Source organism: Lycium ferocissimum, chromosome 10 (assembly GCF_029784015.1).
Source record: "Lycium ferocissimum isolate CSIRO_LF1 chromosome 10, AGI_CSIRO_Lferr_CH_V1, whole genome shotgun sequence".
NCBI classification, from domain to species: Eukaryota; Viridiplantae; Streptophyta; class Magnoliopsida; order Solanales; family Solanaceae; genus Lycium; species Lycium ferocissimum.
In genome coordinates, this window is record NC_081351.1 from 19,809,862 (window position 1) to 19,823,192 (window position 13,331).

A 13,331-nucleotide genomic window follows, 5' to 3' on the forward strand; every position below is an offset into this window, starting at 1 on the left:
CAAAATATTTTTTTCTAAAATGGGGTCACTGCTATCTGCTCTTTAAATGTTTGCAAAATCATTATAATTCAAATTAGATGAGTTCGTTCTTGTATTGAATTTATTACATACTAGTGAAATTGCCCGCGCGGGTTTGTTTCTATGTATGATCCCATAGCAATACTGATTGTCTTTCTACAAAATTCAATTCAATGAACATAATTTTAGTTCATACTTGTTTAGAAGAGGATAAAAGAGAAACTAACAAAGTAAAATTCATAAACAAATAGTAAAATGTACTCACCATATTGATTTTTTTTATATATATACTCAAGATATTTAAGTGCAAAACTTATCAATCAATCACCAAAATCTAAATAAGCAGATGGTTATTCAAAATCTGGTTTTTCTAGATACGTAGGTTTTGGAAGCAATGAAAAGAGATTTATAGAACTTATTCAATAATTAGGCAATAAAAGAGATGAGGGCTTTCCGTAAATTTTGGAATAAGGTTGAATGCAATTAATTGGCTTAGTGGCTATGACTTTTCAGGAGCAAAACCAGCCTCATTTTTTTACGTTTTCCGGTCATTACTCAACAAAACAACAACAACCCAGTGAAATCCCACAACGCGGGTCCGGTGGGAGTAGGTAATGCGAGACCTTACTCTACCAAGGTAGGACGGTACATTTCCGAAAGACCTCGGCCTCAATAAAAAAGCATAAAAAGAGGTCGTATAAGGCTAAGAGATTCAAAGCGATATGGAAATGAAATAACGCAAGTGGCACGGATAACATAGGGGTAATCAAAGCACAGGAAATAACAGATAATATCAGAAATCAGAGCACAAGAAATTATGCGATAATGCGACTACTAATAAGGAAGGATAACGAGACTATCTACTAGCCTTCTCACCCTTATCTAGGTCCTCCAAACCTCCCATCTAAGGTCATGTCCCTGTAGTCGTAACTACGCCATGTCGTGTCTAATTACCTCTCCCCAATACTTTTTCGGCCTACCCCTTCCTTGTCTGAAATCATCCATGGCCAACCTCTCACACCTCCGCACTGGGGCATTTGAGTCTCTCCTCTTCACATGCCCAAACCATCTCAATCTCGCTTCTCGCATCTTGTCTTCCACCGAGGCCACTCCCACCTTGTCCCGAATATCCTCATTCCTAATCCTATCACTCTCAGTGCGTGGCCACACATCCATCTCAACATTCTCATCTCGGCAACTTTCATCTTTTGAACGTGAGAGATCTTAACGCCAACACTCGCCCCATACAACATAGTCGGTCAACCACCACTTTGTAGAACTTGCCCTTAAGTTTGGCGGCACCTTTGTCACAAAGCACTGGAAGCAAGCCTCCATTTCATCCACCCGCCCCCAATACGATGTGACATCATCATCAATCTCCCGCCGCGTACATAGACCCCGAGATACTTGAAACTACTTTTCCGGATGGCACAGGGTACCAAGCCTCACTTCCAAGCCAGCCTCCTAAGGTGCTTCACTGAACTTGCACTCTAAGTACACTGTCTTGGTCCTACTCAGCTTAAACCCTTTAGACTCCAGAGTATGTCTCCAACCCTCCAGCTTAGCATTAACTCCGCTACGAGTCTCGTCGATCAGGACTATGTCATCCGCGAAAAGCATACACCATGGCACCTTACCTTGAATTTGCCACTTCAATCCATCCATCACCAAGGCAAATAAAAACGGACCAGAAGAGCCGATCCGATACAACCCCATCACAACCGAAAGTGCTTCGAGTCTCCTCCTCCGTCGTTACCCCGGTTTTGGCTCCCCATACATGTCCTTGATCACCCTAATGTACGCCACAAAACACCTTTAGCCTCCAAGCATCTCCATAGGATCTCTCTTGGAACTTTGTCGTAAGCCTTTTCTAGGTCGATGAATACCATGTGTAAGTCCCTCTTCCCTCCCTATACCGCTCCACCAGCCTCCTCACAAGATGGATGGCTTCGTAGTTGAGCGTCCCATGAATCCGAACCGGTTCTCCGAAATAGACACGCCTCTCCTCACCCTCATCTCCACCACCCTTTCCCACACTTTCATAGTATGGCTTAGCCGACTTGATACCTCATAGTTATTTTCGTAACTCCGGATATCTCCTTGTTCTTGTATAGAGGGATCGTTACACTCGACCTCCATTCTTCGGCATCATTGCCGTCTTAAAGATGACATTAAACAACCTAGTCGACCACTCAAACTTGCCGTGCCCGCTCTTCCAAAATTCCCCAGGAATCTCGTCAGGTCCGATCGCTCTTCCCCTGCGCATCCTACGAACGGCACCCTTAATCTCCTCAACCTTAATATTCCTGCAATACCCAAAATCGTGACGCCTTCCTGTATGTTCTAAATCTCCCAACTCAATGTCTCTGTCCCCTTCTTGATTCAAAAGTTTGTAGAAGTATGACTGTCATCTCCGTTTAATGAGAGTCTCCTCTACCAATACTTTGCCATGCTCGTCCTTGATGCACTTCACTTGATCCACATCACGTGCCTTTCTCTCCCTCGCCTTGGCTAGCCTGAACAATTTCTGATCCCCTCCTTTCGGGTCATTACTCATTTGCATTAAAAGCTGATTAATTGAAATTAATGATTTTTATCACAACAATGCCTCATCAGTTCTTACGTTGATCTTAAAGACCTGACTTGATTACTGAAACGTGGGCTTTAGTGCAAAATTTATTTTGTCAAGCTTTTTAAAGTCATTTAGTTAATAGATTATGCATAAAAATGCAAGAAAAATTCAAAAAAAAGGAGAAAAAAAGATAAATGTCAATAGAAGCCATAAAGAGGTGCCACATAGGATTGTCTATGCCTAGCTTTATCTTATATATAGATTTTTAAAATTATGGACTTAGACCTACTATTTAAGTAAGTGTAGTAGATTTTTATACATTAATTTATACTCTGCATTACAAATACTGAGCTCAGATGAATCTGATGCTATAAGGCTACATCCGCCTCTGCTTGACTCACTGTTGGCTGATGGGCGCAGTTGGATTTGAGTGATAAGAAGCTCTGGAATTCATGTGTTTTAATGAACATTTTCTCGAAGATTACATCCAAAGGTACTCATGGCTCATCAACCTAAGGAGCCGTTTGGACACGGTTTGAAACCATGATTTCAAATCATGGTTTGAAATCATGTTTGGACATGTAATTTGGATATCTTAAGTTGTATTTTCTCTTATAGATATAAAAATCCACAAGTTGTGAAAACTATCAAAACATTCTCAATTCTTGTACAATCTTACCAAATAAGCAAGTCATAGTTCATAACAAAATTAATACGCTACTAGAAGGCCTTTCTAAAGAATACAACATCAATTGATCAAACTTTAGTTCAATAAAAATGAAAATTTAACATGAATAGTAATGTAACTACTCTTTAATATAATCCTCCCGATGGTAGACATAAATAAAGATTGGTGGAAGTTAATGGGGTTGGTAAATGGCTGATGGAAGTAATTGTTAAAAATATTTACCAACTTATTGGTCTTTTTTTATAAATATTAACTTATGGATCAAGTTTTACATTTAAAACTAGTCAAGTAGCCCGCGCTTCGCGTTATAAACAATACTAATAATTTCATTAAATTATAAATATAATATTTTAATTAGAAGTAGAGCTTAGATGAATTGTGTTTTTTTCATGAGCATACTTGGATAAAAAGATAAAAGCGCAGTCTGAGCATAACTTTAATACATGAATTGCCTATTGCACTTGTTATCGAATACGTGTGTATATCTTGAAATATTTATTTCACAAATAAAAAATCTTTTTTCCCTAAAATTTTATTCTATTCAAATAATATGAAGATGAGATGAAAAGTAAAGAAATCTAAAACTAACAGAATAAAAAATTACAAATATATCTTAAAATCCTCTAGCAAATTTACTATGGTTAAGTACAATAAGCTCTTTGTTGTTTAGTATTTCGTAGTTAGCATCAGAATCAATTATTAAAGGCTCTAAAAGAAGAACATATCTAAGAAATTAAAGTTCAATTGTAACGAAAGAGAAGGAGAAAATGTAATTAAAAATGGAAATGATGAGATCCAAAAGAAGACCGCAAGGATTGAATCAAGTGGAAACAATTACACAGTTCTTGTAGATAGTACAGCTACTTCTGTTAGTATGACACAACACCCCCAATAATTTGAATCGTATGAAATTGTCACAAATTCAGAAACATTTATATCCCAGAAATCAAAAATTCATGAGTAATACCATATGCTTGACTGAGTTGCATCATACATTCCATGTTGAAGTCCATTCTTGGATTTAAATTACTTCAACTCCATTGAGAGGAACACATGAAAATATACATATATAGAATTCACCTATCTTGCTAATGTTTAACTCCACATCAATTGGAACATTTATTGCAATTGATGACTAAAAACTAAGTTGAAAGTATTTCTAACATCAGGTTTTTTCTTTTTTTTTTTTTTTTTTTTTTGGCAAAAACATATCAAACAACAACTTCTCCAACAACTCAACCACTATTTTAGCAAAGTCAGTCTTTGCAAGCGGGGAAAAAAAAGCCCCTAAATAATTTACCTCAACTTGGTGCCAGAAGGACTGTAAATAGCTAATAATCCCATCAAGCTTTACAACTTTTCCAGTCACCTATTAAAAAAAATATATATACTTAGATCAGAATTCTCCCTCAAATTTTTGAATCTCTGCAACCTAAGTCCACTGTGTTTATCAGTTCCCACTCAAAGGGCTTGGGCACATGGTTTTACCGTGTTCTCTTTTCTTTGTTGTAGGTACGTGTGAGCATAAAGTGAAAGAAGCAGGAAAACCATAAAGATATCAACACAAAGCCCACAAACGGGATAAACCAAGTTAGAAACTTCAAAGAGCCAAAGTGATTATAGAAGACCGATTTTTAGGAAAAACATGTAAGAAAACCAAATCAGAAATAGATGGATGAATTACATTGTACCAAAGAGTAAGATATTAAGTAACCAAGACATCAAAAACGCCTCTTATTCACCATCACTCTCCATAACATGCACATCTCTTTTATTTCCTCTCAAGTCAATTTAATTGTAATCTCATAAGATGTTAGAAATGGAAAGAGCAGCTACGTACCTGATGATTAATACAGTAGCTCTTTGACGACTGACGTTGAAGCCTTTGAAATCAATTGGTTTGTGTACAAAAAGGTGGACATAAGGTGCTTCTGCTCGGAATACATGAATTTCTTCTAATATATTTCTCTCTGAAGTCTGACATGTGAATATTTCATGAATTCGTCATAGCAGAAGGCCCAAATAACATAAAACCGAAGAAAACAACACTTGCAATAGATCATAGAAGATGTCTGAAACATCTATATAAATAAAATAGTGGTGACATTATATCTAAAGAAACTACAAATAGCTACTTGAAAGAAATCATCTACTCATGCTTGAAATCGGCATAGCGTATATTTCCCATAAGGCATGTAATCATTGAGCTACTGATAGTTCTGTCATAATTTCTCATAAGGCATGTAATCATTGAGCTACTGATAACATAAAAACATCACGGCAAATACTCAAACAATTACATAATGTAGCCGAGAGAATCTAAGTATAATCTAGATATATACCTAAGTGTTGTTGGAGATTTAATTGTGTAGATCTGAACGGCAGATAAGTAAGGAGCATAGTATTGGACAACAGACTCATCATCTTTTAAGGTAATTGGAGCACCGACACCATATATATGCACTCCATTCTTCATAACAATCCCACAAATCTCCAAGTGTGAAATATTCAGTTGTGTCCTTCCAAATTGAATTATCCATATAACTCTATACAAAAAAATGAAGCAAACTTATTAGAGATAACTGGTAAAATAAAGTGAATGAAAATAAGAAAAAGGGATATATTCACATATTTAGAAACATATGTAGCGAATAGGTAATAAATTTTGAAAGCATCCTGCATATTTAAAAAAATAAAAGATTGTTTGATATAGATACATTCAAGAAATGTAGCTCTTAATTTATTTTAAAGGTATGAGATCTAATAAATTTGTTGGACAAAATCAGATAAACAAAGGTTCCTTAAAAAAATAATTGACAGACAAAAAGGTAGAACTAGACGCATCTTGTTGGACCAAGACATTTCTTGATGGACAGAGACATTAGATAAGGAAAACAAAAAAGCGGCGGAAGGAGAACTAGACGTATCTTGCTAGTCAAATACATTTCAATCCCATTATCTCTCAAAATCTCTCTCTCTCTCTATATATATTTATATATATATATATATATATATATATCAGATTCATCAGAAGAAAAAGAAAAAAAAAAGCTATATATAGAAAAACTATGATTTTATCGAATATATCATATACAAAAACACATACATATAGGCATAAAACAAACTTGATATCACGTTTTTGAAGGAAATCAATTGAAACAAACTTGTATGAATGAAAGTAGGTTCAATTTTTTCCTTTTTAGAGAAACGAGATGATTAACACGAGCAATCAAATAAAATATTTATTTCTAAAAAAATTAATGAATTACCATTGGTAGAGGTTTTGAAGGGACAATCGGTGTCACCAATTGAAGGAACCTCTGAAGATTTGACATATTTGACCTCTTTCTACAAGAATTCAATGAAGAAACAAAGTGTTTTGACTCCCTGTATCAAGAGAAGAAGCTTCCCCGAATTAATGAGAGAGATCAATGTGTTGATTTCCGTTCCAGTCTAATCTTTTCTTTGTTTCTGTTTTGTCGATTCAGATTAATACATAGCGAGTAACTAGTTCTTAAACAATTTTAACACTTACTAAAAGAATTAGTTTTAAGATTTCAAATAATCTGATTATCTGAGTAGCATTAATTATGTAGATAAACTCGCATTAACTATAGCTGACATAATATAAACAAACAAGGCATTATTATATAAACAGACCCTCAAACTTGGCCTCAGCTGGCAAGTATGCCCTTCAACTTTGGGTGTGCATAAGTAGGGGCCTCAACTTTTATAAAGTTAAACACGTAAACACAAATGTTGATGTGGCACTAACGTGGCACATAAAGTTTGGAGGTGCCTCATCTGTGCCACATTAGTGTCACGTCAACATTTGTACTTTACGTGTCCAACTTTATACAAGTTGAGGTGCCTACTTGTGCACACCCAAAGTTGGAGGGCATACTTGCCAGCTAAGGCCAAGTTTGAGAATATGTTTATGTATTATGCCTATAAACAAATTGTGTCATCCTAAAGTTTGTTTTTGTATTTAAACCCAAACAGGAGAAAGAAATTGCAGTGATTAGAAAATCACAAGATAAAGCCAAAAAAAAAAAAATTAAAGATAGGAAGAAAAAGAACAGATATAAGTTCTTTTTCTTTCTTTTTTTTCTTTTTTTTTTAAATATACCATAAACATTAATTACAACACCAGTAGCTCATGTATCACAATTTTGTTTATCATTTGTTAAATACTATTGTTAATTTATCATTTTTAAATGTTACAAGTTAATGCATATGAAGCTAAATGTTACATAAGTTAATGCATATGAAGCTTTTATCATTTTAAGGATGTTTTAGATTAGGCATAATACATAAACAGGCCCTCAAACTTGGCCTTAGCTGGCAAGTATGTCCTCCAACTTTGGGTGTGCACAAGTAGGCATCTCAACTTTTCTCCGCTTTGTCAGTTAAACACTCCAACTTACAAAATGATCATCTAGACACCTCCGAACTTATGTTTCACGTCAGTGCTATGTCAGCATTTGTGTTCATGTGTTCAACTTTATACAAGTTCAGGTGCCTACTTGTGCAAACCCAAAGTTGGAGGGCACACTTGTCAGCTGAGGCCAAATTTAAGGGTCTGTTTATGTATTATGCCTTTAGATTATTAGTAATATTGTTATCAATGTCAATAATGTTCGCCAAGGATTATTTACTTACTTCTACGGAGTCAACCATACTATCATCCTCTCATTACGTGTGATTTGATTAGATTGTCGATTGAACCAAATAATCCAGTTATTCAGAAATTAACTGCACACAAATGTATAAGAAAAAAGCTTACAACATTTATTAGGGTGTTTTGAATTTTTCAAAATGTAGTAAAAGTCGAGAATAACTCATAAGGGGCTAGTAACTCAATTGGTTAGCTACTAAACTTTCACTTTGTTGGTAAGGGTTTGATTCCCTAACTTCTAATCCCCTCCCCCATTTCCCTTTTCCCTACCCCTATATCATAATTTTATAAAAAAAATAAAAAAGTAAAAAATAACTCATAATTCGCAGACACACTTATAGATCAATACTTAATGGATAGAATCATTATATTGTCACTAATATTGACATTGTTCATCAACGATCACTTATTTACTTCTCTTGAGTTAACGTTACAATACGGTTCTCTTTACATGTAATTTAATTATTTTGCGGATTGCATCAAATAATTCAACAATTCAATACTTAAATGTAAACAAATTTATAAGTAAAAGAGGGTCAACAAATTTGCTAGGGTGTCCTGGATTTTTCCAAATTATTAATAAGAGTCGAGAATAATTCAAAAGAAACAGACACGCTAGCACTAGATTTTTCCAAATTATAATAAGGGTCGAGAATAATTTAAAAGACTCAGACACACTAGAACATCAATATTTAACTTATAAAATCATATCTATTGTTATTGTTGTATTGCTTGCCAACGATCATTGCTTACTTTTCTAGAATCATCGATACAATATGTTTTCTCCTACGTGCAATTTAATTACATTAGAGATCGAACCAAATAATTCAACTATTCAAAACTTAATTGCATACATACAAATTTATTTTTACTATATTTGAAGCATGAGTTGAGGGTGGTTTCGTCGTCCGCCTCCAACTCATGTTACAAAAAAAAAAAAAAGGTGGACCCCATACTAAAAAAATAAAGCAATACAAAAAAATAAAAATAAAAAGCTCCAACTCATGTAAAAAAAAATTAAAAAAAAGAGTGGACCCCACCACCTCCAAACTCATGTAAATAAAAAGATAAAAAAATAAAAAGTGAACCCTATATTAAAAAATCAAGCAATATAAAAAAAATAAGAAAACAAACAGTGGATCCCATATTAAAAAAACAAGCAATATCAAAAACAAAAAAAAAAACAAAAAAAGTACACCCCATAATGAAAAATCAAACAATAGTGATGTAATTCCCAAAGTATTCCCATTAAGTCAATAATAGTGAATTCATTGCCACATGCATATCAACCCATTAGTGGGAGCAAATGAAATTATTATACAGCAAAAAACATGAACCCCATATTATTGCTTTTCTTCAAAAGGTTAAGTTGCCAAACCATACAATTTCCGTTCTTTTCTTATATTAGCTCGAGATCTAATCTAGATAGTTAATCGTTGTATTTGCTATTCCGCCATGTCATTTATTTGTTATGTTTACTAAAATAAATATACTTAAAATATTTATATTTTAAAATAAGATAGAATTTAATTACTTTTTTATTTTTATTTTTACTCTAATAAATGTGAAAAGAGATTAATGTCGTAAAAGAAAAAATAATATTAAATGGAGATCAAATAATAAATAAGGTAAATTAGTCAAATTATAATTCTAATTGACGTTTCCTTAAAAAAAACGTGCAAAAAGACAACATGACAAGTAAAATGAGCTAAACCAAAAATTAAGAAATAATAGTTCTTCATTTAAATAAAAAATCAAATTTCGACTTTGTTTCGTTTTAAACATGTAAAATTAATTTAATAATTTGAATTAGAATTATCCAAATCAAAATTTGATAAAAAATAATAAGTATTGTTTAGGTCCAATCTACATACATTAACAATAAAATATTTTACACCTTTAAATTAATCTAATTAAAATTCAAAGTATCAACGGATGCTTAAATATTGCTATTGTTTTGTCTCAAATAGAGGAAAATAGTTTCCTTTTAAACAAGTCTTCTCTTTTAAAAAATATTAATAAATTTTTGCAAACTTTGTATTCGTAGCAAACACTAATATAATAAAGGGAGAAGCATTCAAAACACACTCCAACTTTGGCCAAAATAAACACTTTTTGCAAATTATTTATTGTGACGTGGACTCAATAATACCCAATATTGAGGGACTCAAACCCACACACACCCTAATAATACACAAAAAAAAAATAGTCCGGGGGGTAAAGTTTTGCCAAAGTTAGAGTGTGTTTGAACACTTTTCCCTATAATAAAGTTTTGAATACAAACTACTATATTAATTGTGTTTTGAACATAGTATATATATATATATATATATATGCATAAAAACAGTGCAAACTTATGTATATTTATATATATATATATATATATATATATATATATATATATATATATATATATTATCACAACCCAAACACAACTACATACACATAGATACATTATAATCCAAAGTGTTGGGCCCGTGCGCAGCACGAGCATACACCATCTAGTTTTTACTATATATATAAGCATGAGTTTGGAGGTGGTTTTGTCGTCCACCTCCAACTCATGTTAAAAAAACAAAAAAACAAAAAACCAAAAAAAAAAAAGCGTGGACCCCATAAAAAATCAAGCAACATCAAAAAAAAAAAATCGTAATTCTATATTAAAAATCCCCCATGTAACTCAATATATCCCCCATTAAGTCAATAATGGTGGATTCATTCAGTTGGATTTCTACATCACGCGCTGCATTTGCTGCATTTAAACTAAGATGGGTATTACATTCTCAAAAGGCATTTTCCAATGTCTTAAATTTCTAATATATACGGAGCACCATAATAGCCAAAATAATTTATTATACTTATGATAGGTTAAGTAAAAAAAAAAAAAAAAGGATAGAAATCTTATACCGCATCCATGCCCGTGTTATATGACACAATATACATAATCACCATATGTATAAAAAGTTTCACGTTTTAGCCTGGGAAAATAGTAGTTCAAATGACGTTTCCGTATTTAGAAGTAGTTAAAAATTTAATAAGTTTAGAAATTCTGGTTCAAATTTGATCAACACATAGTTTAAAAAGTGTCTATTAGCCTTTTTCTTAAATAAAGTCATATAAACTGAAACAAATAAATAACATTATGGCACAAATTATTAAACTCGTGCTCCCAAAATTTCTATCTTTACATACGTGACTTTCAAGAAATGTTGTAGAATATATCAATTCTTTTTATAATTGCATAAAAATAAAATTATAAATATATGTTAGGCCCGTGGGGTGGTTTTGTCGTCCACCTGCAACTCATGTGTAAAAAAAAAAAAAAAAAAAAAAAGTGGACCCCATACTAAAAAAATCGAGCACTATAAAAAATAAAAGTGGACCCCACCACCTCCAAACTCATGTAAAAAAAGAAAAGAAAAAAAAGTGGACCCCATATTAAAAAAATCAAGCAATATCAAAAAAAAAAAAAAACGTGCACCCTATATTAAAAAATCAAATAATATTCATGTAATTCCCAAAGTATCCCCATTAAGTCAATAATGGTGGATTCATTGTCACATGTGTATCAACCCATTAGCGGAGCAAATGAAATTATTGTACGGCAAAAAACGTGGACCCCCTATTATTGTTTTTCTTCAAAAGGTTAAGTAGTCAAACCATACAATTTCCTTTATTTTCTTATATTAGCCTGAGATCTAATCTAGATAGTTAACTGTTGTATTTGTTATTCCGCCATGTCATTTATTTATTATGTTTACTAAAATAAATATACTTAAAATATTTATATTTTAAAATAAGATAGAATTTAATTACTTTTTCATTTTTATTCTTACTCTAATAAATATGAAAAGAGATTAATGTCGTAAAAGAAAAAATAATATTAAATGGAGATCAAATAATAAATAAGGTAAATTAGTCAAATTATAATTCTGATTGCCGTTTCCTTAAAAAAACGTGCAAAAGACAACATAACAATTAAAATGAGCTAAACCAAAAATATTCACCAAAAATTAAAAAATAGTAGTTCTTCGTTTAAATAGAAAATCAAATTTCTGCTTTGTTTCGTTTTAAACATGTAAAATTAATTTAATAATTTGAATTAGAATTATCCAAATCAAAATTTGATAAAAAATAATAAGTATTGTTTAGGTCCAATCTACATACATTAATAATAGAATATTTTACACCTTTAAATTAATCGAATTAAAATTCAAAGTATCAACCATTGACGCTTAAATATTCTTATTGTTTTGTCTCGAGAGAGGAAAATAGTTTCCTTTAAATTATCTCAAAAAATATTAATTATTTTTTCAAACTTTGCTCCATCATTTAAACACTAATATAAATAATAACCCACAAGCACAAACTACAATGTTATTCTCCCAAAATTCCCTCAAACTTCAAACTACATATATGGGTGTGTGCATAAGAGGATCTTATGTGTGTTATTATAAAATATATATATTATCTACTTACATAAATGATGGAGCGGGTTTAAAAAATGATTTCCGATTATTTTAAAACTATAATTTATAAGACATGGGCATATTTGAAAACTTTAAGGATGGGAGGAGTATTTGAACCACCAATTTGGCATAGAAAATTCCAATATTTTTGGATATTTTTAACCCTTTATCCAAAGTAGAAGGGTATTTTTGACCCTTTTCCCTAAAAAATATTAATAAATTTTTTCAAACTTGTATTCGTATTCGAAATTCAAACACTAATATAATAAAGTTTTTGGATGGATGCAAAAAAGTTTGAAAACGATTTTGACTTAAATGGCGCTGTATATTAATCATGGATTTTGAACATAATATATATATGTGTGTGTGCCCACCATTTATAAAACTAAACCCAAACTCTCTCTCTCTCTCTCTCTATCACTTTCGATATATTTATTAAGCTTTAATATAAAATATATATATTTTTGTGCATATAATTAAGATAAGTTCAAACACAACTACATACACATGTTACTTGCTTGAATTGTTATGTTTTCTCACTACGTCAATTTACAACTACATACCCAAATAATTCAACTATTCAAAACTTAATAGCATACAAATTTATAAGAAAAAAAGGTTACAAGTTTTGTTAAGGTGTTTTGGATTTTTCAAATTTAGTAAGAATAAAAAATTAGTAACTCATAAGACGTCTACACGCTAGTAGTTCTTAATATATAAAATCGTAATACTGGTATTGTTTTTCAACGATTAGTTACAATTAATTCTCTAGAATCAATAGTACAATGCGTTTTTCTCCTACATGTAATTTAATTACATTGCTGATTGAATCCTTCAAGGATTTGTTACTTATATTTCTAGAGTTAATGATACAATACGTTTTCTCAATTAAATAATCAACTATTT

At 31.9% G+C, this 13,331-nt stretch overlaps 1 long non-coding RNA gene and 1 other non-coding gene across 2 annotated transcripts; both read right to left on the reverse strand.

The window, feature by feature from the left end:
* Positions 1-4,157: 4,157 nt before the first annotated feature.
* On the reverse strand, positions 4,158-6,779 carry LOC132035247 (uncharacterized). The gene is made up of 4 exons (XR_009409207.1): positions 6,548-6,779; positions 5,621-5,824; positions 5,119-5,255; positions 4,158-4,647 (listed from the first exon to the last, which is right to left on the reverse strand). It is a non-coding gene; the product is annotated as an uncharacterized LOC132035247 (long non-coding RNA).
* Positions 5,207-5,294, reverse strand: LOC132035682 (small nucleolar RNA R64/Z200 family). The gene has a single exon (XR_009409402.1). It is a non-coding gene; the product is annotated as a small nucleolar RNA R64/Z200 family (small nucleolar RNA).
* Positions 6,780-13,331: the final 6,552 nt, after the last annotated feature.